This window comes from Suncus etruscus, chromosome 20, assembly GCF_024139225.1.
Source record: "Suncus etruscus isolate mSunEtr1 chromosome 20, mSunEtr1.pri.cur, whole genome shotgun sequence".
Lineage (NCBI taxonomy): Eukaryota > Metazoa > Chordata > Mammalia > Eulipotyphla > Soricidae > Suncus > Suncus etruscus.
The window spans coordinates 15,444,670-15,457,275 of NC_064867.1; the positions used below are offsets into that span (position 1 = coordinate 15,444,670).

The following is a 12,606-nucleotide window of genomic DNA, read 5'->3' on the forward strand; positions in this document are numbered from 1 at the left end:
CTCCTGGCTGTCTGCTCAGAAATAGCTCCTGGCAGGCCGGAGGACCATATGGGACACCGGGATTCGAACCAACCACCTTTGGTCCTGGATCGGCTGCTTGCAAGGCAAACACTGCTGTGCTATCTCTCTGGGCCCACTCCAAAAACTTTTTAGCAGAATAAAACTGATGGTTTTTAGCTGAGAATGAAATCCTGCAGGGCATGTTTAGCAATATCTGGAGATATTTTGGTTATCATAACTGGCGAGATTTGGTTATCATAACTGGTGTTTTGCTAGCAGCTAATGGGTAGAAATCAGTATGTTATTTATCCTGTTTTAACCACCAATACCAAAAATTATCTGTAAAAAATGTCAATATAATACTAGTGCTGAGAAACTGTTATTTAAGTGGAATCATTTCATGTTACATTACTGTTTAAAATCTTCTGGTGACTTCTGTTCGTACTTAAAAATTATATTTATTATCCTAACTTATCAGGTCTTAAATAATGTGGTTCCCAATACTTTTTTGGCATCATTGCATTGGTTTTTTACTCATTTTCAGAGTATGTCAAAAAGGCTGGAGACTTGTTTTTCAAATTACTAACAGCAGCTAAGAATCTTCCAAATTTTCCCAGCGTTCAATGTCACGTATTTCTTATAATCAACCCTGATTGTCTCTGCTCAACCAATCTTATAATTCCTTTTATATCATCATATTTTCTTTCCTTTTTGCATTATTTTTATTTCTGGCTTCTGTATTATTATTAATATATCAGTTGTTAGCTTATAAGAACTGGGAACATTATCACCTTTTATCTATAGAACTAAAGTAAATGCTCTATAAATATTTGCTGAATAAATTAATTTTGTATTGGCACAGTAAGCTCCACTGGCTTTGTGTGATTTTATTTTTTGGTGTCGCATAATAAGGAGTGCATATATGCAAGAGTAATTTTTACCCAGAGCCAACATTTGTTTAAAAACACTTACTGACCACCTCTCAGAAGTTAAGTATTCATCTCATCTCTAAATATTTATAAATTTCTCTTTATTGCCTTGCTTGCAAACTCGGGCCCGAAACTATGGAAAGTGTTTTTCCCTTAACAGTGGCTAAGAAATATCAGTGGCCCTTGAGAAGTCCTCAGACTTTACTTGCCAGTTCACCTTCTATGAAATAAAAAATAGTAGCATGATCTGTCTGCATTAGCAGTGCGGTGAGTTGGATGATGACCCCATCCTAATCCTGAGGACCTGTGAAGATGGCATTATTTGGGGAAAAATAATTAAATATAAAAGACAATGTAATTCAATTAAGAATTTCTAGAAGAATTCAGATTATCCAGATGGGCTCTAAATTCAGTGATTCATGTTATTATAAGAGACACATAGCCACAGAGAGAAAGAGAAGAGACCACAGACAGAGGTAGAGATGGAAATTTGCAGATTCAAACCAAGGACGGCTGGAGCCATTAAAAGTTAACAAAGAAGAGCTGGAGAGATAGCACAGCGGTACGGTGTTTGCCTTGCATGTGGCTGATCTGGGACCGATTCAGGTTGGATTCTCGGCATTCCAAATGGTCCCCTGAGCCTGCCAGGAGTGAGTTTTGAGCGCAGAGCCAGGAGTAACTACTGAGCTTCACCAGGTGTGACTCAAAAATCAAAAACTAAAACAAACAAAACAAACAAACAAACAAAAAAACTAATAAAGAAAGAAGGATTTTTTCTGAGCACTAACAGGGGAATAGCCCTGCTGGATTTGGAACTTTTGTTTTTCCAAACCACAAGGAAGTAAATTTCTTTTTGAATTACAAGCCACTGAGTTTTGGTAATTTGTTGTCCCAGCCACTGGAAAAATGAAGATCTACACAAAATAGAATTAGTTTGCCAGTGCCACTCTAGGCACTCTTAACTCTGGCATCTGCCCATTTTTCTAGTTTCATGTCCAGGTTTTACAATTCCTTTTCACATCCTGCACTGCCCACTGCTCCCTGTGTATGCTTATGTCAGAGTATTTCTAGTTACTACAAACACTTTTATGCTGAAGTTGGTCTTTGGTCCTATTCCTTGGTCTACTTCCTACTCTAGTTATACAAGAACATGATATTTTCCTAATACTCAATTAGGTCACTTCTAGACGTACCTTATGAAGTTTCCAAAGCTTAGAAAACTTAGCTTTATGTAGCAATTTTCATATAAACTAACCCCTATGCTACCATAGTCTGGTCATTAATTTTAATTAGAAGTATTTTATGAACTCAAGTAAGCTCCTTATTTAAAAAGAGCATTACAGGGGCTGGACAGATAGTATAGTGGGTAAGGTACTTGCTTTGCAAGTGCCTGACATAGGTTTGTTCCCTGGTATACCCCATAAGGTTCCCTGAATCCTGGCAGAAGTGATCCTGAATGCAGAGCCAGGAGGAAGCACTGAGCAGAGCCAGGCATGTCTCCATAACCAAACAACATTTTTTTTTTATTCAATTTGTATGTTTTGGGATAGGGAAAGTGGCACACCTGGCCATGCTCAGGGACATTCTTGACTTGTTACTCAGGTATCACACAATGGTGTTGGGGGCCTATATGGTGCTGAGGATTGAATCCAGGGCTCTTGCATGCAGAGCATGTACTCCAGTCCACTGAAGCATGTCTCTAGTCCTCAGTGTGACTTGTTTTTCTTTGTTTGGTCTACATATGCAAATTTAAAATGCTACACTATTATTTTATGTGTGTTTCAAAAGTTATATTCTGTTAGATGTGTATGTGTTATCATGTATATATATTATATATACATTTACATAATGTATATATACATTTTTTCCTAGTGGTGCTCTGTGGTTATGTGGGGCTAGGAATCAAACCCAGTCCACTCACATGCAAGGCAAGCATCCTGCCCACTGTACTGTCTGTCTGACCCTATGATATGTATTTTATTCTGCTTGAAGCTTTTTGTTTTTACTTAATCTCCCTAGTACAAGACAAACATTTGTGTTGTTTTCAATTTACCTTTACTATAGTGTGGAAGAGAACTTTGAACCTGTTTAATTATATGCCAAGGGGATAGAACATTTTTGTTGTTAAAATGTAACCACCACTTTATTTAAAAAAATTGAGGGCCCGGAGAGATAGCACAGCGGTGTTTGCCTTGCAAGCAGCCGATCCAGGACCAAAAGGTGGTTGGTTCGAATCCCGGTGTCCCATATGGTCCCCCGTGCCTGCCAGGAGCTATTTCTGAGCAGACAGCCAGGAGTAACCCCTGAGCACTGCTGGGTGTGGCCCAAAAAACAAAAAACAAAAAACAAAAAAAAAATTGAAGATAACATCACTTTTTAAATTCAGTGCTGAAGTATTTTTAAAATACTAAAATCAGTAATTTAGTTTTTTAATAAATACATTTTTATTGAATCATCATGAAATACACAGTTACAAAGTTGTTCATGATTGAGTTTCACTCATATAATTTTCAATACCCTTATCTTCATCAGTGCACATTTCTTGCCACCGAAGTCCCCAGTTTCTGTCCACCCACCCCTGCCATCTCCCCTTGCCTGCCTTTGTGGCATGCATTTTTCTCTTTCTCTTCCTTTCTTTTCCTTTAGACACTGTGGTTTGCAATATTGTTTCTGTAGGATTATCATACATATATTTTTTCCTCCTTTGGGCACTTGTTCAGAGTGATCATTCCCAGCTATCATTGTTATAGTGGTCCCTTCTCTGCTCTAAATACATTCCCTCACTATTTGTGGCAAGCTTCCTACTGGGTGGACTGGTCCTTATAGTCCTGGTCTCTATTTTATTGTTCCTAGATATTATTAGCATATTATCTTTTTTGGGTAGAAGAGCCCAGTATCATGATGGGTCAATGCTTTACATTTTATTTTATTTTTATGTTTGAAATTTTAGCAAATACTAAAGCTTCCTTTACATTAGAACTGGAGTGAGAGTACAAGTTTCCAATTGAGCTACTTAAGAATTATTTATTGAATTTAAGCATCATGAGGATTAGCATCTTGTTTTCTCTGTCCCACTCTAGAATATTCTTGTTTTGGTGACTAGAGAGATAATGCGGAGGGGGCAAGACAATTGTTTCTCATGTAGCTGAGTTCAGCTTGATTCCAGCTTTACATATGATACCCCCTGAGTATCATGAGGAGTTATTCCTGAAAACAGAGCCAGGAGTAAGCCTTGATCACCCCGTTGGGTTGGCTCAAAAGCAAAAGAGAAAAAGAATATTCCATTTCTCAAGAATAAGGAGGAGCATAAGCAGGCATTCTCTAAGTGTCTTTAGAAGGGATTCCTAGCTCTTTATTTCCGTGGAACAGGCACCCTGTGGGCAGAATGGATGTCTCATTCCCTCTTACAAGATGCATATAAATACTCCAGCAAAGGAAATCCCCATAAGTACTGAAGTATTGTTAAGTTAGTGGAAATGTTTTCAGTACTATAAACTTTGAATCCTCCTCTTTTTTAGTTCTTAAAACATCATCCATGAGCTCATGAAAACCAGAGAAAGCAAAGAAATGGCTATATAGTTAAAAATTGGAGACTGTTTTTAAACTACTCCTCTGCCCAGTTGGGAATCATTTTAATTGAGGATTTTATATATCTAGTTGTAAAATGTCACATCTTTAAAATATGTGATTAAAAATTCATCAATGATATGTATTATTGTATTTATCTACATATATTTATATATAGATAATTTAGATATTTATATAATTATATGTAATTATCTACATATAATTATATACAATCATTACACTAGACAGGAAAGGAGAATAGATTCCTACATAATATACAATGTGTTCTGTAGAATGTCACAGATTTTCCTATCCTTGGCCCTTACATATGTGTATATATATATACATAAAATGTATATACGATATACTTACATATACCTAGAGATATACAAGTACCACTTTTTTAAGAGTTATAGTGGCTGGAGTAATAGCAGAGTGGGTTGGATGTTTGCTTTGTCTGCTGCCTACAGGAGTTCAATCCCCTGAATCACATATAGTTCCTTGAACCTGCCAAGAGTGAATACTGAGTGCAAATCCAGTAGTAAGCACTGAAAACAACTGGGCGTGGCCTCAAACACCATAAATAAATAAATCACATAGCACAATTTTCTCATATGAATATTCAAAGCTCAAGTGAGGAATTATTCTGAGTCTAGATCTTATGTTAGAATTTATAGGTAAAGGAAAGAGGGAGGGAGAAAAAGGAGCAATGGATCCCACTGACTGACCCCTAGGCTAGTGTTACATTAGGCAGATTTCATTTAAAATGTAATGAACACACCTGGAAATCTGCTTGCAATTAGAAGTGGTAATGAACTCATTTATCAAGGTCAGGTCATTTCTTAGGCAGTTCAGGCAGGAACATTAGGAATGTCTCGTGATGCTGGGTTTTCAATGAAAACACAAATTTTTTATGAGCAAATTAATGCTTGTTGTGTTTGTGTGTAGAGATATTTTTGGTCTTTAGCAGCATGAAAGAGCATTTAGATGTATTTAAGCTATGTATTACAATGAGCACCTTGGAAATTGCTTGAGTAATTATGGCATATATAAATGAAAAATAAATTTATTCTGAAATAGGGCATATTAGTGCGTAGCAAAATTTCTTGTCAAATGCACTTCCTTAAAAAGTCTCCAGTTTTTAAGTATGTAGGGTAAATGTTTTATCTATCTATCTATCTATCTATCTATCTATCTATCTATCTATCTATCTATCTATCTATCTATCTATTTATTTAAACACTGGGTTACAAAAATGTTCATACTTCGTTTTCAGTCACAGAATGTATACCACCCTCACCAGTGATTTTCTGCCACTAATGTCCCCCATTTCCCTACCCCACCTCATCCCCCCCCCCCCATTTGTCTTTTAGACTGTCATTCTGCCTCTCTCCCTATCATTGTTATGGCAGTTGTAATTGTGGTTAGTGCTCTAAATGTACTCACCACTCTTTGTGGCAAACTTCATATTATGAGCTGATCCTCACTGCATTCATCTCTATCGTTTCTGGATATTATCGCCATACTGTCTTTTATTTTTCTTATATCCTGCAGATGAGTGAGATTATTCTATGTCTATCCCTCTACCTCTTGCTTATTTCACTAAGTATGATAGTCTCCATGTCCATCCAAGTATAGGCAAATTTCATGACATCATTTTTCCTAACAGCTGCATAGTGTTCCATTGTGTACATGTACCACAGTTTCTTTAGCCACTAATTTTTGTTGGGTATTTGTGTTGTTTCCTGATTGTGACTATTGTAAACAATGCCGTGATGAACATGGGGTGTAGAGGACATTTTTGTATTGTATATTTATATCCCAGGGTATACCTATGAGTAGTATTGCTGGATCATATGGGAGCTCAATTTCCAGCTTTTTGAGAAAAATATGGGGAAAAATGTCAATGGCCTAGAGTTTCCTTGATCTTCAAATTTCATGGAATGTATAAAAGAATAAAGAAACATGGGGCTGGAGCAGTGGTGCAAGCGGTAAGGCATCTGCCTTGCTCAATCTAGCCTAGGATGGATCATGGTTCAATCCCCTGGCGTTCTATATGATGCCCCAAGCCAGGAACAATTTTTGAGTTCATAGCCAGGAGTAAACCCTTAGCATCACCAGGTGTGAGCCAAACCAAAAATCAGAAAAAAAAAAAAAAAAGAATAAAGGAACACATAAATAAATTTGGGGTTTGCTATAGTTTGCTAACATCTCATTTTGGCAAGGAAGTAAATAAAAATACAAACAAAACATTTTTCAATTGTCTCATCATTTTATAAAGGGAAAGACTTGTTTCTTGCCTCCCATTTACCAAAAATGTCTTAAGAAAATTAGCAGAAATTTAGGTTTAAACAAAACTTACTCTCAGGCTGGATAAATACTCTGGTTATTATCTCAGAGAAAAAAGTGAAGGGAAGTGTGAAAATTATACATAAGATTTTTAGTGGTTGCATAAAACTAGAAATTCAGTGGTTAAAGTAGTAATTTTCATATACACATAAAAGAATTAAGCTAAATTCCTAAAATTCTCCAGGATATAAACAGTGATAAGTAAACAAAATAAAAAGAGCTATATAAAAAAAATCCAACAGAATGAAACAAAACCAAAGGAAATACAGGTGTTGAAAAGATTTAGGTTTGAAAAAAGATTTCCATATGTATGTATATTTGATGTTTCAGTATTGGTGCTTTTAGTACACTCTAGTTGACTTGAAATTATCCAGTAAAATTCAACACAGCTATAGTGTGCCTGGCTCTGGGAAATTTTTACCAGCGTTTATTTTATGCTATCATGAACCATTCTATGTGGACAACCTTGAGCTAGTTACTGTCTGAGAGGATATTATAGTAGAAATGCTGCTCTGTAAGGTAAGATGAGTTCATTCCTGTGCTCCTTTTTGGCATTGCAAGGGGAGGAGTTCCTGGCAAAAAAAAAATAGAATATGGGAAGAAAATTTTTTGTGACAAAGTGTGACTGATGCCATTATGCTGGCATCAAAAGAATTTGCTCAAATACATCCATAACTTGGAACTCTCTGCCAACATTATGTTCTATGCTGAGGTTGAAAATCCAATTTTCAAGTAAATGTTAATAAGCATGTCTGTTTTATGCTTTTCCTGGTGGCTATTCCAACCTCATAAAACACCAGCGAGTCTTTGAGAACTCTAAATTTACCTGTTTAGATTGACAAGAAGATAATGATGGAAGACAAAGTCTTGGCATAAATAAGGTACGAGACTGCAGTTGATTTAAAGGTCTTTCTCTCCTCCGCTTTTTTTGATCCAAATTTCTAATAACATTCTGACTTGCTACCACAATCCTAGGCAGCAACAGAAAAGACAAAAATGGTTACTAACTGCATCTTATGACCCCCACTCTAATAAGAATAATTAGTTTATCTCATGAGGTAAATTGAAACATATGAATTCCTTCAAATGTGAAGATACTTTTAAAACACTCTCACTCAAGACCCTTAAGAAAACTCATTGGCTCTGTCCCAGAGAGTTCATTTGCATTTACATAGAACCAAAACTTGTAGACAATACAATTATTTGTTTTTATTGTTTGTTTATTTTGGAGCCACACCCAGAGATGCTCAGGGGTTACTCCTGACTCTGCACTCAGGAATTAACACTGGTGGTGCTGAGGGGACCATATGGGATTCCTAAAACTGAATCGGGTTCTGCTGCATGCAAGGCAAAAAGCCCTACTTGCTGTACTATTGCTTCTACCCTGGGCAACATAATACATTATAGATAAATGAGATCAAGTCCTTTCCTGACAGGTCCTACAAATGTATAGAATTTTTGCCCTGAAATGCCTTTTTATTTATTTTTTTTTTTTGTGCCTCTCAAGTGCTTAGGAAGTCGGGGCATAACTTCTAGCAAACCTCAACCAAAAGATTGCCTGGTTCAATCTGAGAAAATCTGTCTGAGAAACAATGCTGACTTGATCACAATGATAGTAGTGGGCAAGTGGTTAGATTTTGAATATTGAATGAATAGGATTTCCTCATTTTTAAGATGTTGGAGAAAGTAAAAGGCCAAGTGTGAGGGGCCGGAGAGATAGCACAGCGGTAGGGCGTTTGCTTTGCAAGTGGCGACCCAAGAACGGTGGTTCAAATCGCAGCATCCCATATGGTTCCCCCATGCCTGCCAGTTGCGATTTCTGAGCAGAGAGTCAGCAAACACCCCTCCCCCCCCAAGTCAAGTGTGATGTTAGGCTTGTAGTCTGAATAACTAAAATGTTGACTGCCATCAACTAAGATAGTGGAAGACTGAAAGGGGGATAGGGTTTTGGGGACAAGACTGGGAATTCTGCTTTGGTGATGCTGTCGCAATTGAAGTGGAGATGTTAAGATGCAGGCTGGATGAAAACATGTCTTAAGGGACGGTTCAGCTGGAGGTGTACACTTGGGAGTCAATAATAATAATGAGTCATCTTCATCTAATTGAATCAAAGAATTAATACTTTCTCATCCCTACAATACTTTTCTCTATTTTCCTAATAAAAATGTTTACATTTTCTTTGTACAATAGTTTTCCTTCCTTCCTTCCTTCCTTCCTTCCTTCCTTCCTTCCTTCCTTCCTTCCTTCCTTCCTTCCTTCCTTCCTTCCTTCCTTCCTTCCTTCCTTCCTTCCTTCCCTTTCTCTCTTTCTTTCTTTTTCTTCTCTCTTTCTTTCTTCTTTCTTTCTTTCTTTCTTTCTTTCTTTCTTTCTTTCTTTCTTTCTTTCTTTCTTTCTTTCTTTCTTTCTTTCTTTCTTTCTTTCTTTCTTTCTTTCTTTCTTTCTTTCTTTCTTTCTTTCTTCTTTCTCTCTCTCTTTCTCTCTCTTTCTTTCTTTCTTTCTTTCTTTCTTTCTTTCTTTCTTTCTTTCTTTCTTTCTTTCTTTCTTTCTTTCTTTCTTTCTTTCTTTCTTTCTTTCTTTCTTTCTTTCTTTCTTTCTTTCTTTCTTTCTTTCTTTCTTCTTTCTTTCCTCTCTCTCTTTCTTTCTTTCTTTCTTTCTTTCTTTCTTTCTTTCTTTCTTTCTTTCTTTCTTTCTTTCTTTCTTTCTTTCTTTCTTTCTTTCTTTCTTTCTTTCTTTCTTTCTTTCTTTCTTTCTTTCTTTCTTTCTTTCATCTTCTCTTTCTTAAGGAAGAGCACAGTCTCCCACTACCACATATTAAGCAGTTGAGTTTCCCATTTGGGGAAATCATAGAGTCAGCATATTGGGAGTGCAATGGATAAGCCTCACTCTGAGGAAACCACCTTCATGATCTTAGTATTTCCCTGCTAGGTAAATATAGTTTTTTTTTTAAATATCTATTATCTTTCTTCTTCATACACAATACTATTCTCAAATTGTATGTTTTTTTATAAATGTTATCCCTTTTTTTAAATTTATTTTTTTTATTTTTTATCCCTGTTTTATCTCTAAAACATTAGCTTAGCTCCTTTCCATCAGAATGCCAAATTTCACATTTTAAACCTACTGATGAATTGAAAGTAACAACAGTAAATTCTTTTCTTCTACTAATCAACATTAGTCATAAAATAAAGCTAATTTTCATCCTTTATAATGAAAATCATTATAAATTTTTTTGGTCATTAAAAGTGACTTTTAAACACTATTAGTATTTTTTAAATAATACTTGGAAATGATGTCAAAAGACAAAATCACAGGGCTGGAGAGATAGCATGGAAATAGGGTGTTTGACCTTGCATACAGAAGGATGGTGATTTGAATCTCGACATCCCATATGAGTCCCTCGAGCCTGCCAGGCACAATTTCTGAGCATAGACCAGGAGTAACCCCTGAGTGCTGCTGGGTATGAACCAAAACAAACAAACAAACAAAAGACAAAATCACTCAGTAAGTCTATTAAATTGCTGAAGATACACTGTTCTGCTTAAAATTAGATATAATCAGAATTAATCTTAGTAAGAAATGGACTTTTTATACCTCCTATCAACTTGAAAATACAGATTTTACATAAAAACAAATTTTAATAATACCAAACATTTTTGTGTAATGATTAATCTTTTTTGTTTCTTTTTGCTATTCTTCCTAATTAATAATAGCTATGTTAATTATAGAAACATCCCAATAAATAGAGGAGTCTTAAAACATAGACGAACAATTTTTTATTGTCTCTAGACTTCAGAATAAATGACTAAAACTGAATTTTGTGATTCTTGCATTAAAACTATGTTAATTATTGAAATTTTAAAAGTAGTATGCTCACAATGTCCTGCTTTCTTTTTATTCAATTCTTGTAAAAGGCTTGCATCAGCATGATTTACAAAAGGCTTTTTCAAAACCTAATCAGTGCCATTATCCATAGAATAATAATAATTTTTTTAAAGGTCAGTCGAGGCTCAGTGGTTAAGAGCAGAAGTCAGTCAGAGGTGAGGAGGAGGAACCGAACCAACAAACCAACAACCAAAAATACCCTCTCCTGTCAATGAAACTCCTGTGAACATACAGGACTCTTCATTTTCAAAACATTGGGCAGGTGTATTGGGCAGAAGCAGGGACCTCGGGCACATCAATGGTGCCAAGGTGATATATGTGTCTAAACCAAGAGCCAAACCCAAACTAAAATAACCAAACTGAAAAATGTACCTGTCAAGAAGACAGGCTGGGGCGTGGTGGGAGCTCACCTGGGAACATTGGTGGAGAAAACAACTTTTCTCAATATACTATTGAGTATTGTGTATTGGTGTTGGAACATGGTATGCCAGAAACTCTACTATGAATAATTTTGTAATTTTTGATGTATAATAATAATCATTCTAAAGCAAAATATTATTTAAAGCAAAAACAACAAAAGCAACTAAACCATCACATGATAACTACTCGGGAAGAGACAGGTAATTGAAGAAAGCATCAGCATTTAGCTTAGATTCATCTTGCTTGCATACTAAATATTTAGTAAATACTTAATTAAATGATAATTCACCTTACAATGTGTTGCAATAAATAAGAATTTATTTAACTCTTATTAAAAATAAAAAGAAACTCCTGTGAAGAAAAGGATAAGTGACTTTAATGGAAAGGCCTCATTATATGATAAAGGAGTTAAAAATGAAATTCTAACAGATTATCTTAGATCTAAAAGCCCTTGGAGCATGGGGAGGCCACCCAAGGAAAACCTTTGCTTAGGAAAATGGATGAAAAAAGATGAAGACAATAACTAATAAAGAAAAGAAAAAATAAAACCCATTACCACCAACTGACCTGATGAAGGTAACAGGTATGTTTGGATCTTACCCATGCAAGCTCCAGTATAATCGCCTATATGCAGATTTATCAAAAAATATGCACAGAACTTTGTACAAGTCAGGAAGTATTCAATAAACATTACAAATATTTTATATTTTCTTTTTTCTTTTTTTTTTTTTGATTTTGGGTCAAACCCGGCAGCTCAGGGGTTACTCCTGTCTCCAGCTCAGAAATCACTCCTGGCAGGCTTGGTGGACCATATGGGATGCAAGGATTCGAACCAATGACCTTCTGCATGAAAGGCAAATGCCTTCCTCCATGCTATCTTTCTGGCCCCAAATATTTTCTATTTTCTATAAGGCTTATTAGATCTCTAGAAGACAGTGGTAGGTATAGAGAGGCATCCTATAATTTGCCCCCAATTGCACAAGTTAAATATTGGTGCACTGTATTCAAATCTAGACAATCTGAATCCTGAGTATGCAGTTTTGGTCACCATGATAGGAAAAATAATCAATATAACAAATGAATTTCGGTATTTAAAACTCTTACTTTCCCCTCCAGTGTTCTCATTGATACTCCAATGTTTTAGTCTGTTAACAATAAATATCCCAGAAAAGCAAAAGAAAATAATGGAGACATTAAATTTTGAATAGGCAAGCTGGATAAACAGTTTGGAAGATGTGGAGAGACTGCAAAATAGGCATTATGGAAGCCTTAAAAGTCCAGTTGCCAGGGCCCAGAGAGATAGCACAGCGGCGTTTGCCTTGCAAGCAGCCGATCCAGGACCAAAGGTGATTGGTTCAAATCCCGGCGTCCCATATGGTTCCCCGTGCCTGCCAGGAGCTATTTCTGAGCAGACAGCCAGGAGTAACCCGTGAGCACCGCCGGGTGTGGCCCAAAAACA

At 36.1% G+C, this 12,606-nt stretch overlaps 1 protein-coding gene and 1 pseudogene across 1 annotated transcript in view; both read right to left on the bottom strand.

Moving 5' to 3' along the window:
• The window catches only part of RARB (retinoic acid receptor beta), a 439,382-nt gene that overhangs the window by 253,381 nt on the left and 173,395 nt on the right, over positions 1–12,606 (bottom strand). The gene's annotated exons all lie outside the window — the stretch shown is intronic.
• On the bottom strand, positions 9,629–9,778 carry LOC125998500 (uncharacterized; annotated as a pseudogene).